Source organism: Zophobas morio, unplaced genomic scaffold (genome assembly GCF_036711695.1).
Source record: "Zophobas morio isolate AGI-343-1 ecotype UQ-CSIRO unplaced genomic scaffold, CSIRO_AGI_Zmor_V1 ptg000012l, whole genome shotgun sequence".
NCBI lineage: Eukaryota > Metazoa > Arthropoda > Insecta > Coleoptera > Tenebrionidae > Zophobas > Zophobas morio.
The window spans coordinates 28,489,965-28,507,484 of NW_026972117.1; the positions used below are offsets into that span (position 1 = coordinate 28,489,965).

At 34.1% G+C, this 17,520-nt stretch overlaps 1 long non-coding RNA gene across 1 annotated transcript; it reads right to left on the reverse strand.

The window, feature by feature from the left end:
* Positions 1 to 15,273: 15,273 nt before the first annotated feature.
* Positions 15,274 to 16,482, reverse strand: LOC135128148 (uncharacterized). Its single transcript, XR_010280347.1, has 3 exons — positions 15,912 to 16,482; positions 15,476 to 15,696; positions 15,274 to 15,413 (listed from the first exon to the last, which is right to left on the reverse strand). It is a non-coding gene; the product is annotated as an uncharacterized LOC135128148 (long non-coding RNA).
* Positions 16,483 to 17,520: the final 1,038 nt, after the last annotated feature.

Below are 17,520 nucleotides of genomic sequence, written 5' to 3' on the forward strand. Positions count from 1 at the left end.
TGATTATCCACCCAAATTTGAAAAAGTGTCCCGTCCACCGTTTTGTGGTAATCTCTGTCGTTATTTTTCGAATTTAACAAAAAAAGCTCAAATGACAACCCCCATGCAAAATTGTAAATCCTCCCTTGTAATTTCGTTAGGGTTCTCTTCAAATCTGAATCATGTATGTACCCAGGTTTGGTCGAGGTACACAAATGTTACATCTTTACTAGTATTTATAATTTGAAGAATGTTTTTAAAAAAGTAATTTTTTGCTGCAACGACATGTGTTTGTTCACATAAGAATTTACGACCATTTACTTCCCTGTCTTTGTCACCCATGAACTTCATAATTATCAGGGGCGGCTGGTGCCTCAAAACTACAACGTCGACAAACACACTTGACATAGCAAAATAGTACCATATTTAAAAAAATATCCGGAAGAGTGTGTCATAACTATCAAAACGTACATCTAAGGATGTTGTAAGCGGACACCGAGAACAAATCATGACACATTTAGACGTTTTGTTTACACCGTTGCCATGGAAACCGCGCCTCTAGTCGCTGGATTTGGCTGGAATCGGATCGCGTTTGAACTGTGACGGATGTTTCAACTACGGGAGTTCATTTTCATTATCAATGTAAAATTTTGACGGAGGGCAAAAAAGTATGTAGACAAATAGCACTTTTTACTTTTACTAGATATAGTTTTGTAGTTATTTTCATCACACAATTTCATCTATTAATCGATCATTAATAATAGTCTGCTTTATATCTTCATATTTAACTCATCAATCAAAGTGTGTCCCCCCATTTCAAAAGGTCAAGAGCCGCCACTGATAATTATTTTGAAAAGTGTTATAATTCCTTCCTGAAATTCTCATCAGCCAAACGTTTATCTGTAGCAAATTTAATTTTTTTCATTATACCGGCAAATGAGTCGTTACAGGTTTTTTTTCTGAATAAAAAAGCATAAAAATTTCTCTTTTGCTAGAGAATGCAGTTGATAAGTTTTCGCCTTTGATCATAAGAATTTTTGAGATAGTTGCACGGTTCACCTATAAAAATATTTTGAAAGCAAACATCTACGAGGCCTTTGTAAGTTGGAGAAAATATGCTAGTGATCCTTAAAACTTATCTGCGTCGGTCTTAGGTCAGGCCGATCTTTATGAAAGTAGCATTTCTTGATCACAAGTTTTATTTTATTTCTGCTAGTTTGAAAGTAATTGTTTAACGTTATTGCCTTTAAAATTTTATCAACTTGATTAAAAAATAAACACGATTTTTGTGGTACTTGAAAAGTAGCAAACTAGCATGAAAAAGTGCATGTCAGATGTGATAGTACAGTCAGGCATGGTAGCCAACAAAATGAAAAAAACATGGCCTTGTAAATTCTAAAAAGGTCGTGAATATAAATTTTTGCATGATTTAAATTTCTTATAATAAAATAATGAAAACGATACGAGGTGTGGTAGCCAACAGTTTTTATTAAAAACTTTTTAATTTTTTAAATAGACAGATTGGTAATTGTCAAAAAACTAAAAAAATTAAGGAGTATCACAATTTGTTTATAGCGGGCGTTTCTTGAATATGCAATATTTTATTACTGCTATTGCCTCGAAGAACCAAAAATTAGATCATAAATGTTTGACCTAATTTGAATGATGGGTTTTGCTCGAAGGATCAGGCGATAATGGATGGCCGAAGAAATGTTTTGTGACAATTGATGACTTTGAATTGAAGCTAACACTATATCTTCAGTAAAACGCGTCTTTAGCCTATAGGAAGATTTATTTTCGACTCTATGTAGCTAATTAACAACTGTGATAACTGAGTATTCACAATAAAAGTAATTAAGTGGAGGGTGATGCACCCCCCTTCTTCGATCTACCTGATGTCCATAATTGAACTAGACTCAAGTTATCGATGCCTTTTGTAGCTAAAAATTTACTATGAACGATATGACTTTAATTAAAGGTAGATAACTGTATAATGTTATCGTCTGTTATTAGACAAATGAAAAAGCTTTCAAATGAGATCTTACTCGGTTATTTTCGATAACTTTAAATTTTTGATAAAGGAGCTACCGGACTTTCCATTTTGTCAACGCAGGGGCTACGCCGGCTACGTCAATTTTTGTATCAAAATACGTATTGTAGGTAAGTCAAAATTAAAATTGATACTTACGGGAATTGTATCCATCACCACACAAGATAATTCGACAAACCAGAGAGTGGGAACAAGTAACGAAACAAGGCAAGTGCGCCAGAAATAATGAGGTTATGTTATGTATCATGTATCAGTGTTAACCATAAAGAACGTCATAGGCAATTTTCTAACGAACTTGTTAAACATGTACATCCAACATCATTAACTAAGCTTTGGTTATTTTTACAGGACAATAGTTTTATTTACTTAACAAAATGAATAATATACATGACTTCCATGATAAAATCATATCAATAAAATTAATTACTATAACATAATATTTGTTACATGACAATTATATTTTCAAATTGAATAATAATAAAATGGTAATGGTCAAAAAAATCTCATATTAACCGGAATATTTTTATCGTTTTAAAAATAACCAACCGAATGGAACTTCTGATATTGTTTGTCCTCAAATTATAGGTACCTGAATTGCTATACTTAATTTAAAAAAGCATCTGCCACAAACTTATCTGTATAATCGCCATTATCAGTGATAATAATAATAATGAATATGTAAATATTATTTCAATCTCATTTCATAATATATACGTATTAAGAAATACAAAACGTTTATCTCTACAATAATTATTTTTACTATACCATAATTTCAGATCAACTAAATAATAAAGGAACAATTTAGTTGCAGAAAAATTAACACTTGTTTGACATATGATGCACTTAATAATATTACAGTGTTATTCTTCATTAAATAACAATTTATCTTTATAACTAGATAATAAAAATTAGTCGAAGACGATTTCGAGAAATATAATGTCTCGATTCAAAAAATCTTGTTATTGTTGTACAATGCTTTATAGAAATATTAAATCTTAGCGAAATCATTCTTATATTAAAAGATTTAACTAGAAAGCAGCATTTAATTTAATTCAGAAGCCAGCCAACCAGCAAAACAAAATAAGTTAATACATACATATACCAAAAAAAAATAAGTGGTAAACTTGGCCGGCGGAATTTTGCTGACACCACATCTAATAAGATTTTGGACAACTTTGTCTGCGATAACAACTTTATTGATATTAATCATAATAAGTTGTTTTATTTTTAATTTTGACAGCAGTAACTTTAAACGTGATGTTTTACTTGTATAACTTAATACATAATACTTATGTTATAGTGTTGTAGCATAAGTTTTACTTTCTTGGTGTAAAACTTACTCCAAAGGTTGATAAAATAATACACAATAATATGTATAATACAAAGTTAGGTGTTGTCTACTCGTGGTGTTTTTTTTTAATAATACTCCCCACTTTTGAAAGATATTACATTTAATTAAAAACATAGATACTGCATAAACGACTTTGTAATTTTCCCAAGTATTGACGCCACTTTCATTACACAACTTTTTTTTGTTTGTTTGTAGTTTGTCAGTAATTTGGCGTTTACTACCAACAGTCGTTATTATCTTTACAAAATGGAAACATTAACTTACTGGTTAATGACAAGCCATGTTGCTGGGAAGTTGGAAGGGATAGAAATTTGGTATTCATGTTATTACGAAGAAAAAGTTATGATTATGAAAAAGCTACAGAGACAATACTTTATTGCCTATAAAATTTTAGTAACTGATATTTTGCTGTTTATGGATGTGACTGTGCCGTCATCGAAAAGGAGTCAAAACATTTACACAATCGCTAGTAAATGCCATTCCTCACTTTGGAACAATACTTTTATAGATTTTGGGTAGTCATTTGATATTCAGTGGTTGTATGAAATGGATTAATTAATACGTAGATTTATACTCCATTCATTACAAAACAACGCAACATAAGACTTTAATATTTTCTTTTAAACATATTAATATCAGATCAGAATTTTCTGTATTACTTTGACGTTATTTGACGTGGAACTCTCACAGTGATGATGCAATTACCGAAATTTTGTTAATTTTGAATTGTTGTCTATATTTTGAACACAGTATAGTTTTATTTCACATCATAACTTTGACACCATTGTGCGACGATCCTCCAATTAGGTTTGTCGAAAGAGGAAATGACCTAATTCATCACGTTACGCTGAATAAATTCGTTGAAAAATGAGTAAATACGAAGTCAAATGCCAAAAATAAAAAAAATAATTAACCACTCTAAAAAGGTTTAAAACGAAAGCCAAGTATCACAAAAATACATTCTGTTAAATTGTTAAAAACGGTACAACCGCACAGTTGATATTTACTTTGACGCCTAATAACGTTGATAAATTTTAAATTAATTTCACAAATATTATGTTTTGAATTTAAGTCACAATTAATTTTGCAATTGGTCCATTATCTAGCGATAGTGGAGAGTCTATACTTGTTTAAATATAATTTAAATTACAAGTCTTCCGTTTAATTAGTGAAATATCAGCTTGTAAATGACATTTAAAGAAATTTAAATGAAGTCGTCCGTTGGACGGTTTGTTTGAGCTTTTAAAACACGCCTATTTAATATTTTTTTGTGTATGGAAGAAGAATAATGATGGGTAATCTTGATGCTGTGTCAAAATAAAATCGTTACTCGATTTCACGGTTCGCTATCTCAGCCCTGGAAACACAAATACAGTTTTTCATTCACAACTACATAAAATATGCCATAACTGTGAACATAATACAGACAATATTCAAAGAGCGTTTACACAAACATGTCAATTTTAACTTCTCAACTCAACTTCCCCACACAAACTTCATCTTATTTAATAATAACCAACTGCCAGCAGCGCTTCATTGTTTTTCTCAACAATAAAATCCAATACTTGATATTTTATTTATCAAGGCCGCAGTATAATTATACACAAGCAAGTTTTCAATGAATAGTTTATGTTGCGGTGCAGGGTATTGTGACATGGCATGGCATAAATTCGCGCGCATCAGAATGTAAGCAAACAATGAAAGTAAAAAAGCGAAAAATGTAACCCCACTGAAGAAAGAAAGCTAAAATAATTATTGGCATTAATCAAACCATCGAAAAACCTCTCACAGTCTACAATAAAAACAAGATTAAAGTGGCATATTTCTGTATCCCTTGAACTAGATTCGTATTAGAATGTGAACGTTCCTTTCTATTGATTTAATGCAAATAACGAACAGTCTAACAACCCACCGACCCACATCGTAGGATATTTTCTCGATAAGACTGTGACCATACACGCGAATTATATCCTTCGCGTATACCGCGGTAAATTACTGCGCGGAGCGCTGCGCTGCAAGTTGCGTGCCAACAGGCGCTGCTGGAACAGTCAGAAGGATCGATGATAATCCTTCATGAATTTTACGTGTCCGTGGAACCCGCGTTTTACTACCCAGTAACAGTTGTAAAAGTGTCAGCGTTTGGAGCGTTCTTGCGTTCTCACCGATTGTGCTCTGCAATGGCCCGCTGTGGATAGTGGTGATTTTATAGAATTCTCAGGTTACTTTTGCCGTTCGAATGCACGCTTCCACTTTAAGGTAATATCTGATTCAGCACGGTGATGTATCCAAAAACAGTTGTTTTTGGACTTTTAGTTTTTTCAGAGAGTTGTAGGTAGTTGTTTTGATATGGTGTACTTTTTATGTAGCGCCGAATTTATTGAACTGGAGATTTACGCAGATGTGAGCACAGTGAACTGACTTCGATGATGATTCCTGTGCTTTTTTTGTTAATAGTCGGTTTTTTGTTAGTATGGTAGTATTGCAGGTAAATTTCGGTTGGATTGATTATGTAGTTGCGTAACATAAAGGCTCACTTACACTAGATTCATTACGATTGCGGAGTACGTCATTAACGTAACTTGAAAATATCGACAGGGTTAATCACTCAAATTGAAACTCGCCGTTTTTGTGGTTTCAGATGCGTTCGTTGCGTTTACTTTGTAGTAGGATTTTTGTAACTTTTCTTCGAGGTGCTGCTGAATCAGCAGCATCAGCCTTCGGAAATCACCTTGTTACTTTCATTGTTCCACCTTCGATCAAACTAACGAACAGCTCGAACTGTGGATTATCGCCTATCATGTAAGCCAAGGCCGAAAGCTCGGCACGTGTATGCGCCTGGTGACCCAGTTTTAAGCGCCGACTCGGACCGAGCTAGCCCGAATGAGGCTGATCAATACTTGAAAGCGAGCGTACTCTCCTCCAGTACCGTCTTTTGTTCCATGCTATATTTGCTGTAATGTAACTCGTGAAAGTTTTTATGATTTTTAATAGTTCGGTTGTAATTTCGTGGACGCAGTGAAAGTTTCATTCACTCGGAAAAACCCACACATTCTAGCCCTCGTCCGGCGGAAGTGGCGGCGGAAAATCCCCGAAGCCCGTTTTTTTCGTATTTTTCGCGAGTGCGACAAGGTGGGAATTCGGCGTCCGGCGGTTGCGGAAAGTGCGTTCTTGCGTCCGCGTCGTCCGCATTCCGTCACAAATTGCATTGCGCAATGCTGCAGCACAAAGTACACGTGTGTCGAGGTCATCGAACCGCCACGTGTGTCAGAGGGAGAGAGATAGCAGCAGTTCAGTAACCGCTCTTTCCCCGCGCTCGAAAACGGGGAAACTTTCTCGTGTCCTAGGAAGTGGTAGCGTGGTGCGCATTGCGTCACAGTCTAATAGTACGCGCGGGCGGGGTGGGGGGCGCGGCAGACCAATGCGATAGCGAAAGCCTTCGCCCCACTCTTCCCGTAGCCCTAGTGTGATGTGTAAAAACCCCGCGCTTCTTAATCTTGCAGAAACTGTTGTTGTGTGTGCTTCGGTTTCCGAACGGTCGCGAATTTGTGGTCAACCCTGCCTCATTCTAGTCCAGTGTTGATTTCTTGCAGTTCGTGCAGATCGGGGCCGATTCGCGCGAAGAACACGTTGCGAGTCTACCACTCGACCTACTTTGCGGACTTCCGCATTGCGAAGCGCGCCGCCATTTTGTAGTTTTCGTCGATTGACATAACCAAGTTTTAGTTTCTGTTCTTTCGCAAACTTTTCTGTGGTTCGCTTTGGTGTTCTCGATCCTTTCGCCGGTCGGCTGGAATTCGGTCGGAAGTCGGACTCGTGATGTGATTAATTAAATGACGTCATCGATGTAGTTGTGTTATTGGTTCGGAATGTTGTAGTTGGAGGCCTTTCGAAACCGAAATCCGAAGAAGACTCCAATGGGTGAACAGGGGAGCGGATTGGACTTACTTTTTTTTAAACAGTCAGTCTTTTTCTCTCTCCTATTAATCCATTAGATTTCCATCAGACTGTGACGGTTTTATGGCGGATTTATTTTTAGTTCTGCCGGGTTGCTGTTATTTTTCGCGGGAGGCAGTTGCGTAACGCTTTTAAATTCAGTCGTCATGTTCCCAGAAATTGGTTTTTGTGGAATGGCGGAACTGGGTGAGATGGCGTGTCGGGGGTTGGACCAGTCGCGTTCCCCTCTTGTTTGGTTCGGCCCCTCGTCGACCTTGACCAAGGCGCCCCGACAGGGTTCCTTTGTGCCAGACAAACTTGCAATTTGGGGTTTGTTTGTTGGATTTTTGCGCAATTTGCATGACAATGCGGCGTTAGCGCGGATTCGGCCCAGGAACGCGTAACCGACATTTCGCGAAAAAATCGTCGGTTCCGTCTGGGCCGATGTTTTCACAGTGGATCATACATCCCAAGGTTGAATTTCTGCTAGAATAGCATATTCTCTCTAGCGTGCCACGTAGTTAGTTCGTGCTCATTTTAGGCTCCCTATAATGTTGGTGGCCCGGTCGGACCAATGAGGGCCAAGTATTCGGCGCTTGGCACTCCCAAACTCGGGCCAACTTTTCCATGGCAACAGACTTGTTACGCACCATGGCTTACTGCGAATTCTACTTCCTGCTTTAGTCAGATAAGAACGCGAAAACCGTTAGACGACATTTTTGGCGGTTAAAATTTATTATGTCATCGTTGAGTTTTACTCACAATGGTGGCGGTGTTCGCTTATCTTTTTCTCGACAGTATTTGATTTGTGAGATTTTACATATCGACACAAGATTTATTTCTACCTACATTTAAATGAACCATAAAAATGGTTGCTTAATTGGTGTCGTTGCATTAAATTTTAAAAAATACACATCGTGAACCATAAAAACGAGGCAAAATTATCTACCCAGTGCTATTTTCTCTTTGTTAATAATTAAAGAAAGTATTACCCCCTATTTACACAACGCTGTATTCCTGACGCACACATCTGCAATTAGTTTTTTTTTTCCGAGAATGACAACGTCAACACACGCGAATGTTTCATTGATGACAAGTAAAATTTTTCACGATCTCGGATAATGATGACAAAGCACATCTCCACAGAAACTTTGGAACAATTGCACCATTCGTGAAACGACTGTTGTAGATATTATCTCAACTGCATTTGTTGACGAAGTCGACTCGTTACACATGCAGAATAATTTTTTTATTTACGTTGTACATTTTTTATAAGATAAAATCAACTCGAAAATACTTCGCCTATTCTACAAACGAATTATGAGTTGACTCTGCGAATCAAGTGATTAATGGTATCGTTAATATACAACGTTAGACCCTCGTAAATACACGCTAAAAACGTCACTGCAAAATAATTCGTTTATTTACATTAAACATTCCGATTTCTATTGACATCATTTGTTTGCTAAAATGAATGAATTAGAAAGAGGTCATTTCAAGAAAATTGTTTTAACGTCGATTCCTTTCTCACAAACAGTAGCAAGCAACGCCTCGTTGTGGTGAGATCGATGAGCAGAACTGGTCTGTTAATTATAAAGTTTCTAGCAAACTTGGTCACTTTTTGCAGTTTCATAGTATGTATTATTATATATTCTATGCCCACATTTGTACTTAAAATAACTAGTTTTTTCCATGTTTGAAGATTCCAATTCTAAAATGGCGTACAATTTTTTGACCATAACTTTAAATTTTTCGGCCACGCATCTTGCGCCTGCGCAAACGACTTTTGTTTGAACGGTGGCTTCTTTTAATTAAAAGTAGTCGTTAGAGACAACATCGTTCAATCAGTTACCGCTTCTAAAATTTCATTCCACTTGTTTATTGCGGCAGTGTTATGTTGGCTGCTGTTTCGTTACAATCAATAACAAAAACTAGTACCTTCGTGATTGTGAATAATTAATTATTTCTTTTATGGGTATGGAAGAAAAGAATACTGATAATCACATACCTAGCTAAAGAAAATACAGGAATTCATGAAAACGAAATGATACTGGTTTTGGTCAGGCACTATATACCTACACTGCTACAAAAATTACCAATGCTTGGTTTCTAGATTCTTATTTGTAACGTTAGGATGTAAGTAAAAAAGGCCATTTTGGCTGATGATAAGATACACTCGGCGCTTCCCGTGTTGTATTATTAATTAGCGCATCAAAAGCAGAATTAATATATTTTTTGAACTTGAACCTTCTTCTAAATGATGCTAATACCACGTTTAAAAACTACACAATACAGCAGACTGCTGATTCGTGAAGTAACTAAAGGTACACTGCGTGGAAACTACTTTTGAAATAAATTTAGTAGGACTAACAACGTAATGTAAAACATTCCTGAAAACATTTTTATGACGTGATCCCATGAACGAACAGTACAGAAAATTATACAAACGAAGATAAAAGTCCCCACACACTTTGTTGTTTAATTTTTCGAACTTGACGAGTAAATTTGATGAAACTGTGAACAGAATCGAATTATTAGGTTCAAATAAAAAAGCATCTTGTTAGAAGTTCCATCGTGCTGTTTAGACGGTAGAGTAATCTTAAGAACTGAGAATTACTCGCCCAATATAATGGCTTTTTGACAGTCAGAAAAACTCAATATTTGTTCAAAAACTGTGCCCTAATGGGTTGGTTACAAACAATTTTAAGTCGTCTGATTCAGACATGAAAACATTATTTTGTTTGTGTGAGCTTCTTTTGTGTCGTTTCTACTTTATAACGTAATTGTTCCCTTTTGTGAAAAAATACCAACCGTTACTCCATTATAAAATATGGATTCTTAATTTTGTTTTTCATGCATTCATGATTCTAAGAATATTAATAATGGATACATGTTGTTAAAACGGAAACAGGTAATACGCTGCGATATTTTGTACCACGGAACGCCATACTTGCTTTAAACTGGTCACTCACGACGTCATGACCATCAAGCCTCAAGCGGTTACAGGAGCAAAAGATACATTTTCCGTTAAGTACTTTAAAATTTGCCTGGGTTGTATACGTAACTCGATCCTCATGAATATATTTTTTCAACAATGTATATTCCTTTACTTTTCATAACATAATCAGTAAACACTTTAATTTGTTGTTGTTTACTTGGAATTAAATACAATGAGGTACTACTAAGTAGTACCAACTCGTATCATAATAGGTTCTAACATTATTGCAGTCAAATTTTATTATTATATAAGCAACTTATAGGCAGACGATAAATTAAACAACGTCAAGTATATTTGCCAATTTTTTTTCTCTTAAAAAGTTTATTTATCTTTGTAATTTCATGGTACTTTAGAACCAAAGTTTTCCTGTTGCCCTGTGAATTTAATTTTTTGTACTTCACAATCACAATTATATGTTTTGCTACCGAATTAGTGTGAGAAGCAGCGCACAAGTTTAATTGTGAAGTGGAGTTACAGTTTTTTCTTTATACGATTGCCTAAAACCATTCTTTGCAGGAGTCAATCCAATGTTGTTATTACTATTAAGTAACTGTATAAGCGAAGATAACCATCCTCATGACATACATAAAAAACAATCTTCTGTTGCGGTGAAATTTCAACACCGTAAATGTCCGTTAACTGCAATTTTGTCTTGTTATTTTACCGTGGCTTGGTCAGCACATTCTTGTGTTACGGTATTTCTACTTTTACACTCTCCATTTTCTTTTTATGCAATTTATTACTGATAATAATTAAACTCTTGTCTAAAAACATCGCATGAGCTGTGATATTTTTATCATTACTTTTTCGTCTTAACTGCGTACAATCTTGGCCCAGTTTTCCATCTGGATACATAGCTTTAGTCGCTTCGACCTTTGAGTTTCACGTAGTCGTACCAACATCAAAGTGTGCGTCAAGATTATGGGAAAAACAAAACCGTTCAAACGTTTCCTCTTGAATTTACATTGTACTCACTGATCAATAACTAAAGAAAGTGTTTTCAAATGGAACTTGTCATTTCAAAAGTGGTAGAAAACTAAAACACTCCTTTTTCGTTTGTTATTTAAAAAAAGTCGAATTTTACGATTCATCTCAGAACTTTTATTTAGGAGTTATTAAAAAAAATAACTTGTCTCCTCCAGAAAGATGATGTCACTAAAACATTTTTCAAATAGGTATTATAGAGTAAACTCACTTGATTTGTACCTAATAATAATAATACCTAATATAAAACTATACAGTCCCGTTAACGGACAATAGAGTACAACTATAAAGTTTTATTAGGTACAAGTACAACTGAGTTTATTTATTATCCAATAAATTGGTTTAGCGCAAAGGACCATTTTCGTGTGTCGAGATTAAACAATTAAATTAAACGTTCGAATTTAAGTTAGAATATGAAATTTAGGGTCCAAAAATTTGTAAAAATATATTTATATCTAAAGTGAAAATTGGTTGAGAATGTAAATTGAAATGACAATAGTTGTCAAGTCAGAAGACTCGTAAACAACCAAATTTAGGTAAAGTTTGTCTAGAATTATAAGAATTTTATGGACTCCCAAAGTTAATTCGTTTTACAGCCCTGTTGTCAATTTTATTGTACAGCTGAAGAGCGTGGCGAACTCAGGTACAGAAAACATCGAGTTTCTGCTGACAGGCTCTTTACCTGTACAATAGAATTGACGACAGGGTTGTAAAACGAATTAACGTTGGGAGTCCATAAAATTCTTATAATTCTGGACAAACTTTAGTAATACTATTTTTCTACTATGTTCGCTTGGTGTCCCTAAACTGTAATCTTTATAATATAAAAGGCAATGTCCGGACTGACCTATCAACGCCCAGTCCAAACGGCTAATGCTAGAAAGTTGAAATTTGGAGAGAATGTTCATTTTATACTGGAGGCATCGTTTAAGAAGGGATTTCTCGAATTTCATCCCCAAAGGGGGTTAAAAAGAGGTGATAAAATTCGTATAGAACCAATACGTCTACTGTAAATTTGCATCGTTGCGTGAAACCTGATGCATTTTAATTCTCTTCAATACAAATAAGGAAATACGTATTTAAGCATTTTCGGAGATTCGACCCCAAAGGGGGTGAAAAGTGGTGTCTAAGTTTGGGCGGCCAAGTTTGTATAATGGTATTAATGTTCTTCAACACAAATAATGAAACCCGTCTGTAAGCATTTTCTAAAATTCAACCCCAAAGGGGGTGAAATGTGGTCGCTAACTTTATATCGGAAAATTATTTCTATTGTAAATTTTTCACATGGAATTTAGTATTAATGCATAGTGAAACACGTATTTAAGCATTTTCCGAGATTCAACCCCTAAGGAGGTGAAACGTGGTGGCGAAGTTTGTATGGGAAAATATTTCTACTGTAAATTTAAATTTTTACGGGGAACTCGGTATTAATACTCTTCAGCACAAATAATGAAAGATGTATTTCAGATTTTTTCAAAATTCCACCCCTGAGAAGATGAAAGGGATTGAGGAAAAATATTTTTATGGCGATTTTTATTTGAAATTTTGTATTGATACTCTTCAACACATTTTTTACTTGAAACTTAGCAATAATGTTCAACACAAACGAAAAACTAGTGAATACATAAAAATCAAAAATCTGAGCTCCAAAACTTACATACAATTACTATTATTTCAAACAAGGACCCTTTATAATCGCACACGGACCAAAAAAAAAACAGTGGGCGTTCACAGTATTAACAAAAAAATTAAAATTATTTTGTTGCGGCGCCATCTATTAGAAAGTTCGATAATTGCAAATGTTATTGTTTTAGAACATCGATGCAAGAAAATTGAATGTAAATAGAGTTTTCCATATACATACTGCTAAAAGTAATGAACGTTACTCTATTATCAAAATTTGAGAAACATTTAACTTACAACTTTTTCAAATAATAATTTTGTGAATACTATGCAAGTCATTCTATTTAAAAATCTTATTATTTGGAAAAAGAGTGCATAAGTATTTTAAAAATTTAAACCATTTTTTTCTGAGGTACAGGTGCGCATTTCAGGGCGTATGAATAAATAAATATCTTCTATGTGATTTTCTGCAATCGTAAAATCAATATTAACACCCAAGTTAAATGCATAAACTTCAGAGAATACTTTTACCGTAATTCCACTTATTCTGTGATTGCGATTATACAGATTATACATCGTGAAATATTTCGGAAACCATTTCTGACACTTTACAAATCTATTTTTTTTTAATTCGTACTTTGAGTAGTTTAGTTCTGAGATTCAGTGTTGTTATTAATGTTTCTATATAGTATTCTTGAATTTACGCCGCCATTATCACAACCATTTAGTCTTAAAATATAAAAAAAAGTACATGAAATTGAAAAAAGTTGTTGCAGTACTTCACATATTTGTTTTTTCAAACATTGACCGGTTTCATACTATTGCACTACTTTTTGTGTTTCCGTCTTTTTCTAATTAAAGTTAAACCAGTTGCTATAAAGTAAGTAAAATATCGGTCCCAGTGAAGTTTCAAAAGAGTCCATTACCTACTCTAAGATAAACTCACAGAGGATAAACTGCAACATTTTATTGTAGTTTTTCTTCTTTGCAATAACTAAGTTAAAAATTAAAAATGAGAGTGAATTAGTAAATCAGGGATAACAGAACATGTCATTTTACACATTTTTTTACTCAACAAAATTTTAATATGACACCATTGATTTAGAGATGATAATTAGATAAAATTTTGTTAATAATCTGTAATTTTTGAGAAATCTATTATGCAGTTTCTTATATAAATTGTAAATTTTGTTCTATTGATTCAAATTTTTTTAGGGTAACCTTTAGTAAGAATTAGAGATGTGCCGACTGTTTATAAATGCAACAGACAGTGGGTTTTTTTTTCTATTTCTCTGACTACCTTAAAAACTTGTTTTATTTTAATAAAAGGAATAACTGAAGTTTCTTTTTTTTCCAAAAAATGTGTTAAATATTTTTGGATAATTTTAACATTTAATTTTTTGTAGTAACTCAGTACAAAAATAAAGAATAACACAATTTAGGGCAATTTATACAATACTTAACCAATTTTAACCACTTTTTTGGAAAATTTTTGGAAATTTTGAATTCGCTCTGAGTGTTTATTGGACCATATATCGTGACGGCGATTTCAGAATCGTAACTAGCGGAAGATTATCTACACTTTGACACCAATTTTCGGTCGATTAAACTAATTTTAACCGGTTTTGACAAAGCCGACTAGTCGGCCGACTGCAGTCGGTACATCTCTAGTAAGAATAAAGTATATTTGTTGTAATACATGTTTCAAATGTGTTCAACTTTTCCAGAGTAGAAAACTTTAATATCCGGTTTAAAGGAATTTAATTAGCCAATAACACGTGACGTCACGCTGTGGCGGGAACTCAGCGTTTGACAAGCGCCGTGAAACTCCATAAGTGACAATGTTAACATTTTCGTATTTTATTTAAAAATTTGGGTATTTATCTAGAAAATAAACACGTGAATAGCTTCTTTCATATCTTTTCTGTGTATCAGGGTGCTTTTTTTGGCGATTTGAGTTTAAAAATACATAATAAAAATAAAAATACAGAACGCTGTTTTGGTCTGAATTCCTCGTCACCCAAAATACATCCGTGTGTTTTAAGCGGTAAATCGGAAATTAATATTTTCGTTTGAGGTTAATGTGACGGGTTTAATTGAAGGTGTGTGATTTGTTTTTAAATCATGAATAATTTAAGTGATTATGCGCGGTGTCTTTCCCTCAAAGAGAAAAACAGATATGTACAAAAGTTAAACAATTTAAACGGCGTAGATCCTTATATAATGAGTGCAAGTGATTTTAATTTGTGTTTAGACGATATCCCTTCCATAACAATGAATACCATTCTAAACTTTTTTATTTTTGGAATAAGTAAAATAACCCACAATGAAATTCGTGCATTCAAAAGTCTAGAGGCATTTATTCAGTTTTCTTTTTTTTAAACGACTGTGTCTTTCAACATTACAAGTATTATGAGTGGATTTATTTTGATATCCTAAATTTTGTGATGGAACATAATCAGGGTGGTCCACATCCGACAAATCTGCAGGTTTACCTAAAAGAGTACCAATGTAGTAATTTATTAGAAGCTGTAAATCTAATAGGTAGTTACTGTACCTAAAATAAAATGATCCGAACAAATATAGGAATACTTTACTTTGGCTTCGTTAAATCCACTCGTTTCAAGGCTTTTAACCAAAGCTTCCGCCTTTTTCCCCATCCTGTATATATTTACCTTTATTGTTGCTAGTTGCTGGGAAAGGAAAATAAAATTTGTCCGCATTTCTGGTGCTTCGATTCGCGCAATCCACAACAGCACAAAATTTAGGCATTTTCTCCTAAAATACAAAATATTATACCTAATATTAAGATGCTAGTGTATTTAAAAAACATTGATGTACATTAACACAGAATTAATTTGCAAAACAAATAATATAAGATGCAGCGAAGTTAACCTTACATCACATTGGAAAACATTATTTTTTACGGATATTCAAACGTTATGGTGCGTTTTACAGATATCTACACAGTCGAGAAACTGTAACAAACTTACCAAACTACAAAAACACAGTTGACACACTCTCAGATTTAAATGAATTCCGAAAATATTAGCATTGACTCTTATGAGAAAACCGGCTATTTGTCAAACGCTGCCATTTTGATGACCTCGGATGACGTCAGTGTATTTGGCTAATTCCATTATTTATGTGAAATATAGAAATATGTGTACACATGTAACTGTATCTTTCAAATAAGATTTTCTTTATAAATTTTTGAAATGACATCCTCAACTTTGTAAGGGGGAATTTTCAAATTTCATTGTATAAATTTTATTTTTTTACAATGGTCCGTATAGATAGAGCACGAGTCAGTTGCGCGCCACGGTCAGAAAAATCTTCAAATTATCCTAATCCTACTGGACAGTTGCACGCAAACGATTTGGAGGGCTTAGGGACAGTTCCCCGAACGATCTCAATTTGTATATAATTTGAAGGGTTAATTGCCTGTACTAGATTACGTGGGTGTAACATTAAAATAAATCAGTACTCACACAATTACGCATGTATTTATTGCTCTTAAATTTTCTATCAATCGGTTTATCTTATAAAAAATAAAACAGTTAGTTGAAAAAATACTTATTTTTTTTTACAAAACTAAGAAACAATTTTTACAAAGCACATCTATGAAACTCATGGAACTTCTTCTTATCACCTGGGTATCGGCAATGACAACCTGCCACATAGGATAAACTAACCGCGGCGGGAAAGTCACCAATACCTTATAGATAAGGTTAAAAATGTGACAGATGAAGAATTACAATGTAAGCGTCGAATGAAATTTACTTAGCAAAATTCTGAAATGACGTCATCAGTCATCAATTTTTTGTGAGAATAAACGCAAATTTTGGCTAGCGTTTTACCGTCTGCACGATGGTCTTAAAAACACAAAAGTTTATAGCAATCAATTCATTCATTAAGAGAATATCTGTTTAATAAAATCACCAACAGATTGATGGAATGCGGAAAGCCGACATTTTAGTATTGTGAGGATACGTGAAAATTCACATTTAGACTATTAAAGTATTTTTACAGAAATAAAAGTGAAGCCTATAAAAAAACAATGAAGTTTTTACAAACCTCAATGACTAGGGCATTTAGTCATAAATGTTGATGCTACTACAAACAGATGTTTGGCCTTTTGCATATGGCGGCATGCCCTTCACTTGTGTCTTCGCCCGCTTACCAGTTGTTAAAAGCGGCGGTTATTTTACCGAATCACAGTTTTAAATTTATTGTCATCACGAACACATTATGTTTAGAAGTAGTTGCCGATTTATTGATAGAAGTTAAAAAATAAGCAACCACATTGTTTTTATTTCAACATGGTATATTTCACAAAAACGAAAGGTTAAAGTATAAAACCAAACGTACTATAGTAGTTTAGATATAAATAAACTAACCTTTCAAAATTAATTACGATTTAAAAATTGAAAAAAATAAACGTAAAACTAAAAATGTGACGGTTACGTTTCGCTTGTAAATGTTTGAAGTTCAGTGACAAAACTAGTAGGTGCCAATATGTTTTCTCAGAAGCATGACGTTATAAAAGGGAGCAGAAAAATAATGTAGCATGATTCACTTTCGTGCAAACCTTCACCTTCG